This window comes from Mustelus asterias, chromosome 20, assembly GCF_964213995.1.
Source record: "Mustelus asterias chromosome 20, sMusAst1.hap1.1, whole genome shotgun sequence".
Taxonomy (NCBI): domain Eukaryota; kingdom Metazoa; phylum Chordata; class Chondrichthyes; order Carcharhiniformes; family Triakidae; genus Mustelus; species Mustelus asterias.
Genome location: NC_135820.1, coordinates 656,058 through 665,377, shown reverse-complemented (window position 1 = coordinate 665,377; position 9,320 = coordinate 656,058). Strand labels below are relative to the sequence as shown.

The following is a 9,320-nucleotide window of genomic DNA, read 5'->3' as shown; positions in this document are numbered from 1 at the left end:
TGGATTGGAAAATCACCAATGAAACATCACCATTCATGAATGGAGGGAGACAGAAAATAGGGAACTACAGCTCAGTTAGGCTCACATCTGTCATTGGAAAATACTGAAATTCATTGTTACAGTAAATGGCAGAACCCTTCAGAGTATTGATAGACAAAGGGATCTGGGTGTACAGGTACACAGGTCACTGAAAGTGGCAATGCAGGTGGAGAAGGTAGTCAAGAAGGCATACGGCATCAGCCGGGGTATTGAGTTAAAAAATTGGCAAGTCATGTTGTAGCTTTATAGAACCTGAGTTAGGCTGCACTTGGAATATAGTGTTCAATTCTGGCCGCCGCACTACCAGAAGGATGTGGAGGTTTTGGAGAGGGTACAGAAAAGATTTACCAGATTGTTGCCTGGCATGGAGGGCATTAGTTATGAGGAGAGGTTGGAGAAACTTGGTTTATTCTCACTGGAACGATGGAGGTTGAGGGGCGCCCTGAATAGAAGTCTACAAGATTATGAGGGGCATGGACAGAATGGATAGTCAAAAGCTTTTTCCCTGGGTGGAAGAGTCAATTACTAGGTGGCATAGGTTTAAGGTGTGAGGGGCAAGGTTTAGAGATGTACAGAGGCAAGTTTTTTTACACAGAGGGTGGTGGGTGCCTGGAACTCGCTGCTGGGGGAGGTAGTGGAAGCAGATATGACAGCGACTTTTAAGGGGAATTTTGACAAATACATGATAGGATGGGAATAGAGGAGTCTGGTCCTTGGAAGGGTAGGGGGTTTTAGTTCAGTCAGGCAGCATGGTTGGTGCAGGCTTGGAGGGCCGAAGGGCCTGTTCCTGTGCTGTAATTTTCTTTGTTCTTTGATTTTGAGGCAGTAGGAGGACATGTAGAAAATCATAATACAATCAGGCAGAGTCAACATGGTTTTGTGAAAAGGATATCAAGGATGCAAAATATATTAGAGTTCCATGAGGTTGTAACAAGCAGGGTGGATAATGGGGAACCAGTAGATGTAGTCTATTTGGATTTCCAAAAGTCATTCAATATGGTGCCATATAAAAGGTTACTGTAACAGATAAAATTGATAGTGTTGGGGTGAAATATTAGAATGGATGTAGGACTGGGTAACCAGCAGGAAACAGACTCGGGATAAATAGATCATATTCAGGTTGGCAAACCATAACACGGGAAGTGTCAGAGGGATCAGTGATATGACCTCAACTATTTACAATCCACATGAATGACTTGGATGAAGGAACCAACCATGCTGGAGCCAGATTTTCTGACTGTGCTATCAGGTAGGTGGGAAAAATTTAAGCAAGGTAGGAAAGAAAGTTGTGAGGAGGACACAAAGAGGCTGCAAAGGGATATTAATAGATTCAGTGAGTGGACAAAATATTTGTCTGATGGAATATTATGAGGGACAATGTGAGGTAATCCAGTTCAGCAGGAAGATTAGAAAAGCAGAATATTATTTAAATGCAGAGAGGCTGCAGAATGCTGCAGTACAGAGGGATCTGGGTGCCCTTGTACATGAATCATAAAATATTACCACTCTGGTATAGCAAAGAATCAGGAAGTGTTCTCCTTTTCTGAAAAGGGGTATATGAGTGAGGGAATCTTGCAATAAATGTACATGGCTTTGGTGAGACCACACCTGGAGTACTGTTTACATTGTTCTCTCTTTAAGAAGGGATATACTCACAGTGGGTCCATTTCAGAGAAGGTTCACTGGGCTGGGCTGATTCCTGGGATGACGGGGGTTGTCTGATGAGGAACGGTTGAGCAGATTTGGGCCTTTACCCCTTGGAGTTTAGAAGAACAAAAGGCGATTATATCGAAACATGTAAGCACGAGTTTGCCACTACAGTAACAGACCTCATCAGCAAATGTGTCGAAGACTGTGTGCCAAAGAAGCAAATCCATGTGTTTCCCAACCGGAAACCATGGATGAACAGGGATATCTACTGCTTACTGAAGTCCAAGTCTGAGGAGTTCAAATTGGGTGACTCTGACCTACACAAGAAATCCAGATACGATCTATGGAGAACCATTAAAGATGCCAAGAGACAGTACCAGACCAAGCAAGAGTCCCAGGCTAGCCGCACGGACTCTCACTGAGTAAGGCAAGGTCTGCAAGATCTAACAGAGTACAAGATGACGGTGTGTAGAATCGCCAATGCACCCCTCCCCAATGAGCTCAATGCATTCGATGCCTGTTTTGAGCAAGAGGTCAGCACGAGGACTCGCTGAAGCCTCAACTGAACCGGTATCCGAGGTCACCATTGCAAACATCAGATCAGCCTTCTTAAAAGTTAACCCATGGAAAGCGACAGGTTCGGACGGGGTACCCAGACGAGCACTCAGATCCTGCATGGACCAGCTGGCAGGGGTATTCACAGACATCTTTAACCTCTCCTTACACCGATCTGAAGTTTCTATCTGCTTCACAAGACCACTATCATCACTGTACCAAGGAAAAGACAAGCAGCGTGCCTTAATGTCTATCGCCCAGTGGCTCTGACATCCATCATTATGAAGTGCTTTGAAAGGTTAGTCTGGCACGCATCAACTCCGGTCTCCCAGATTGCCTGGATCCACTACAGTTCACCTACCGCCGCAACAGGTCCACAGCAGACGCCATCTCCCTGGCCCTGCACTCAACCCTGGAACACCTGGATAACAAGGACACCTATGTCAGACTCCTATTTATTGAATACAGCTCAGCCTTCAATACCATTATTCCCACAAAACTCATCTCCAAACTCTGTGACCTGGGAATCGGATCCTCCCTCTGTGGCTGGATCCTGAACTTCCTAACCCACAGACCACAATCTGTAAGAATAGGCAACAGCACTTCTTCCATGATCATCCTCAACACCGGTACTCCACAAGGCTGTGTCCTCAGCCCCTTACTGTACTTCTCAGACACTATGACTGTGTGGCCAAATTCCTCTTCAACTCCATTTGCAAGTTTGCTGATGATCTGAAACAATAATGAGTTCGAGTACAGGAAAGAGACGCTAGAATTTTACCTTCCTGCCCAGCACGGGAATCGGAGCTGGCGATGGACAGCCAATAAGAAGGTCCATTGACTTTGGGTGGGATTTTGCGGTGAATCTGGTGAGCTGGTGTGATGCCAATAATCTTTCCCTCACTGTCAGTATAATGAAGGAGGTCGTCATCGACCTCAGGAAACGTAGTGAAGTACATGCCCCCATCTATATCAACGGGGATGAAGTGGAAATGGTCGAGGGCTTCAAGTTTCTCGGTGTCCAAATCATCAACAACCTGTCCTGGTCCCTCCATGCTGATGCCATTGTAAAGAAAGCCCACCAACGCCTCTACTTTCCCAGGAGGCTAAGGAAATTTGGCATGTCCACTACAACTCTCACCAATCTTTACAGGTGCACCATAGAAAGCATTCTTTCTGGATGTTTCACAGCTTGGTATAACTCCTGCGCCGACCAAGACCGCAAGAAACTACAACGGGTTGTGAACAAAGCTCAGTCCATCCCACAAACCAGCCTCCCATCCATTGACTGTGTCTACACTTCCCGCTGCCTCGGGAAAAGCAGCCAGCATAATCAAAGATCCCACGCACCCCGGACATTCTCTCTTCCACCTTCTTCCGTCGGGAAAATGATACAGAAGTCAAGTCACGTACCAACTGACTCAAGAACAACTTCTTCTCTGCTGCCATCAGACTTTTGAATGGACCTACCTTATATTAAGTTGATCTTTCTCGACACCCAGCTATGACTGTAACACTACATTCTGTAGCCTCTCCTTTCCTTCCCTATGAAGAGTATGCTTTGTCTGTTTAATGTGCAAAAAACAATACTTTTCACTATGTCCCATTACATGTGATCATAATAAATCAAATCAAAAAATACTAAGAGGGACCTGACAGGGTTGAATTGAGAGGGCGTTTCCACTGATGGTAAAATTTAAAATGAGGGGGGGACATAGTTTCAGAATGAGTGGTCTCCCATCGCAGACAGAGAGGAGGAGGAATTCCTTCTCTCGGACAGTCATTAGTCTGCAGAATTCATCCCCCAGAGTGGAGTGGAGGCCGGGCCATTGAACATTTTCAAGGTTGAGATTAGAGACTTCAGGAAATCAAAATTATTGAGGCGTGGAGGTGGACAAGAGGTGGGGCAAAAATGTGGTGTTAAAGACACAAGTATTGAATGGTGGAGAAGGCTTGAGGGGCTGAATGGTCATCTCCTGTTCCTGTTTTGTTCTTACATTCTTAAATAGGCAGAGGGTTTGCTGGTAGGACGAGGGGACATGCTTTTTGCCCACTTGGATCCAACTTCCTCATTTTGACTCACAGTGACACATCAACCCTTTCTAATTAAACACACAGAGGGAGCAGCACAGGAAGAGGACATTCAGCCCAAGCAGAGCGGGTCAGCAGTTACTCCCCAGGTGAGCAGACAGACAGGTCCTGGGTAAGTAACGGAACGATTGGAATTCGCTTCCACAACCAACATTGTCCTTTGTTGATGTTGTGACTTTATAAAGACAGATTCCAATGATTGATACTTTTGAAGGATTTCTGCTGATTATTGAGATCTGGCTGTGAGGCTCAAGTCAGTCGTACAGAACATCTTTCTAGTTCAAGGAATGAAGGAAGCGCAGAGACATGAGCTTTGGGATGTCCTGAGGTGGTGAAAGGTGCTATAGGAATGCAGACCCTTCATTGTTTTTCTTTCTTAAAGCCTTGTGTCTCTCTGCAGAGCACCTATCATCCCACACAGAATCCAACTCGTCTGTGAAGACATTGTCTAAAAGCAGTTTCTGGTCTCTCGAGAGCTGCCGGACGAGAGCTGAGGTCTCATTCACTCCTTTCTCTTTCAGAGCTTGAGAGTGAGAAGCTGATGAAATATCTGGGAGTGGACAATGATCGGGAAATCTTACTTCCTCCTGTCACTTCTCCAAGGTAATATCATCGCCAGCTCGGACAGATTTATGGTTAATAGTCTTTATAAAAGATCATTCTTGTTGAGCTCTCATTGGGAACCAATTCAGCAGTGACCCAGTGTACAAACTCAGATCAATTCCCATTCACCCATCACCCCTGTGCTCACTAATATAGTAAGAAGTTTAACAACACCAGGTTAAAGTCCAACAGGTTTATTTGGTAGCAAAAGCCACACAAGCTTTCGGAGCTCTTAGCCCCTTCTTCAGGTGAGTGGGAATTCTGTTCACAAACAGAGCTTATAAAGACACAGACTCAATTTACATGAATAATGGTTGGAATGCGAATACTTACAACTAATCAAGTCTTTAAGAAACGAAACAATGGGAGTGGAGAGAGCATCAAGACAGGCTAAAAAGATGTGTATTGTCTCCAGACAAGACAGCCAGTGAAACTCTGCAGGTCCAGGCAACTGTGGGAGTTACAAATAGTGTGACATGAACCCAATATCCCGGTTGAGGCCGTCCTCGTGTGTGCGGAACTTGGCTATCAGTTTCTGCTCAGCGACTCTGCGCTGTCGTGTGTCGCGAAGGCCGCCTTGGAGAACGCTTACTCGAATATCAGAGGCCGAATGCCCGTGACCGCTGAAGTGCTCCCCAACAGGAAGAGAACAGTCTTGCCTGGTGATTGTCGAGCGGTGTTCATTCATCCGTTGTTGCAGCGTCTGCATAGTTTCCCCAATGTACCATGCCTCGGGACATCCTTTCTTGCAGCGTATCAGGTAGACAACGTTGGCCGAATTGCAAGAGTATGTACCGTGTACCTGGTGGATGGTGTTCTCACGTGAGATGATGGCATCTGTGTCGATGATCCGGCACGTCTTGCAGAGGTTGCTGTGGCAGGGTTGTGTGGTGTCATGGTCACTGTTCTCCTGAAGGCTGGGTAGTTTGCTGCGGACAATGGTCTGTTTGAAGTTGTGCGGTTGTTTGAAGGCAAGAAGTGGGGGTGTGGGGATGGCCTTGGCGAGATGTTCGTCTTCATCAACGACATGTTGAAGGCTCATGATCAACAGTTCCAACGCACCACAGCGAAAAACCGCACCGACCTCCTCAGAAGACAAACACGGGACACAGTGGACAGAGTACCCTTCGTTGTCCAGTACTTCCCCGGAGCGGAGAAGCTACGGCATCTCCTCCGGAGCCTTCAACATGTCATTGATGAAGACGAACATCTCGCCAAGGCCATCCCCACACCCCCACTTCTTGCCTTCAAACAACCGCACAACCTCAAACAGACCATTGTCCGCAGCAAACTACCCAGCCTTCAGGAGAACAGTGACCATGACACCACACAACCCTGCCACAGCAACCTCTGCAAGACGTGCCAGATCATCGACACAGATGCCATCATCTCACGTGAGAACACCATCCACCAGGTACACGGTACATACTCTTGCAATTCGGCCAACGTTGTCTACCTGATATGCTGCAAGAAAGGATGTCCCGAGGCATGGTACATTGGGGAAACTATGCAGACGCTGCGACAACGGATGAATGAACACCGCTCGACAATCACCAGGCAAGACTGTTCTCTTCCTGTTGGGGAGCACTTCAGCGGTCACGGGCATTCGGCCTCTGATATTCGAGTAAGCGTTCTCCAAGGCGGCCTTCGCGACACACGACAGCGCAGAGTCGCTAAGCAGAAACTGATAGCCAAGTTCCGCACACACGAGGACGGCCTCAACCGGGATATTGGGTTCATGTCACACTATTTGTAACTCCCACAGTTGCGTGGACCTGCAGAGTTTCACTGGCTGTCTTGTCTGGAGACAATACACATCTTTTTAGCCTGTCTTGATGCTCTCTCCACTCACATTGTTTCGTTTCTTAAAGACTTGATTAGTTGTAAGTATTCGCATTCCAACCATTATTCATGTAAATTGAGTCTGTGTCTTTATAAGCTCTGTTTGTGAACAGAATTCCCACTCACCTGAAGAAGGGGCTAAGAGCTCCGAAAGCTTGTGTGGCTTCTGCTACCAAATAAACCTGTTGGACTTTAACTTGGTGTTGTTAAACTTCTTACTGTGTTTACCCCAGTCCAACGCCGGCATCTCCACATCCTCACTAATATACACTGACTCCTTGTCTGACAGCAGAGTTAGAGGAGAGCAGAGATCTCGGAGGTTTGTACAGCCTGGGGAATGTTACAGTGATGGGGAGGGTTGCAGGGGATGGAAGAGGTTGCAGGGATAGGGAGGGCTGTGGAGGCTGGATGAGGTTACAGAAATAGGGGAGATTGTAGGGGCTGGAGGAAGTTACAGAGATAGGGAGGGTTGAAGGTGCTGGAGGAGGTTACAGAGATAAGGAGGGTTGAAGGTGCTGGAGGAGAACCTCGGTTAGTGAGTGAAAGGGAGGCAATGTGTTGAGTAAAGAAGCAGGGATAAAACTGGGGATGAATTATATCCTGATGCAAGGACTCAGATACCTTCTCCACCTGCATTGCCACTTTCAGTGGTGTACCTATACACCCAGTTCCCTTTGCCTATCAATACTCTTGAGGGTTCTGCCATTTACTGTATATTTCCTATCTGTATTAGACGTTCCAAAATGCATTACCTCACATTTGTCCAGATTAAACTCCATCTGCATCTCTCCGCCCAAGTCTCCAACTGATCTATATCCTGCTGTATCCTTTGATGGTCCTCATCACTGTCCGCAAATCCACCAACCTTTATGTCGTCCGCAAACTTACGAATCAAACCAGTTACATTTTCCTCCAAATCATTTATATATATTACAAACAGCAAAGGTCCCAGCACTGATCCCTGAAGAACGCCACTTGTCACAGTTTATTTATTAGTGTCACAAGTAAGGCTTACATTAACACTGCAATGCAGTTACCGTGAAATTTCCCTAGTCGCCACAGTCTGGCATCTGTTTGGGTCAATGCACCTAACCAGCACGTCTTTCAGAATGTGGGAGGAAACTGGAGCACCCGGAGGAAACCCACGCAGATACAGGGAGAACACGCAGACTCGGCACAGACAGTAACCCAAGTGGGAATCGAACCTGGGTCCCTGGTGCTGTGAGGCAGCAGTGGTAACCACTGTGCCACCGTGTGGACTGGGTAACTAACGGAAACAGAGAGACAGCATAAAGGGGTTATTTTCAGGTTGGCAAACTGTATCTCATGGAGTGCCACAAGGATCAGTGCTGTGGCCTCAAATACTTACAATCCTCATGAATGACAGATGGTGGATCTGATTGTACTGCAGACAGATGTTCTGACTAGAGCATCAAGATAAGCAGGAAAGATGTAAGCGAGGTAGGAAAGAAAGCTGTGAGGAGGATACAAAGAGGCAGCAGAGCGATCAAAATAGTTTCAGTGAGTGGGCAAACTATTTGTGACATAGAATATAAAGAGGGAAAATGCAAGGTTGTCCACATTGGCAGGAAATGTTGAAAAGCGTAATATTAGTAGAGAGACTGCAGAATGCAGTTAGAGAGAAGAAGGTTAAGAGGTGACTTAATAGAGGCATACAAGATGATCAGAGGATTAGACAGGGTGGATAGTGAGAGCCTTTTTCCTCGGATGGTGACAGCTAGCACGAGGGGACATAGCTTTAAATTGAGGGGTGATAGATATAGGACAGATGTCAGAGGTAGGTTCTTCACTCAGAGAGTAGTAAGGGTGTGGAATGCCCTGCCTGCAGCAGTAGTGGACTCACCAACATTAAGGGCATTTAAATGGTCATTGGATAAACATATGGATGATATTGGAATAGTGTAGATTAGAGGGGCTTTAGATTGGTTTTACTGGTCGGTGCAACATCGAGGGCCGAAGGGCCTGTACTGCACTGTAATGTTCTATGTTCTACAGAGGGAACCTGTACATGAATCTAAAAATGTTCCCATGTTGGAACAGCAAAGAATTAAGAAGGTAAATGAAATATTGGCCTTTATTGAAAGGAGGATAGAGTGTAAAAGTAGGGAAGTCTTGCTACAACTGTACAGGCCATTGGTGAGGCCACACCTGGAGTACAGTGTATAGTTTTCATCTCCTTGCTGAGGGAGGGACGTTCTGGTATTGGAGGCGGTTCAGAGAATGTTCACTAGACTGATACCTGTGTTGAAGGGGTTTGTCTCATGAAGACATTTTGAACATTTTGTGTCGATACTGGAGTTTAGAAGAATGAGAGGTGTTCAAATTGAAACATAATTGTGAGGGGTTTTGACGGAGTGGATGCTGAGGCTGAGATAACTCCTCAGAGGCTGGTGTCAGAATGAGGGGTGTCCCACTGAAGAGGGAGAAGAGGAGGAATTTCTCCTCTCAGAGGCTCATCAGTCTGTGGAATTCTCTCCCCCAGAGGGCAGTGCAGGTCACTTGTTAAAAGTTCATCAGCT

General features: G+C 46.4%; 1 pseudogene; it reads left to right on the top strand.

Moving 5' to 3' along the window:
* Positions 1 to 1,230: 1,230 nt before the first annotated feature.
* The window catches only part of LOC144508708 (myelin-associated glycoprotein-like), a 63,006-nt pseudogene continuing 54,916 nt past the window's right edge, over positions 1,231 to 9,320 (top strand).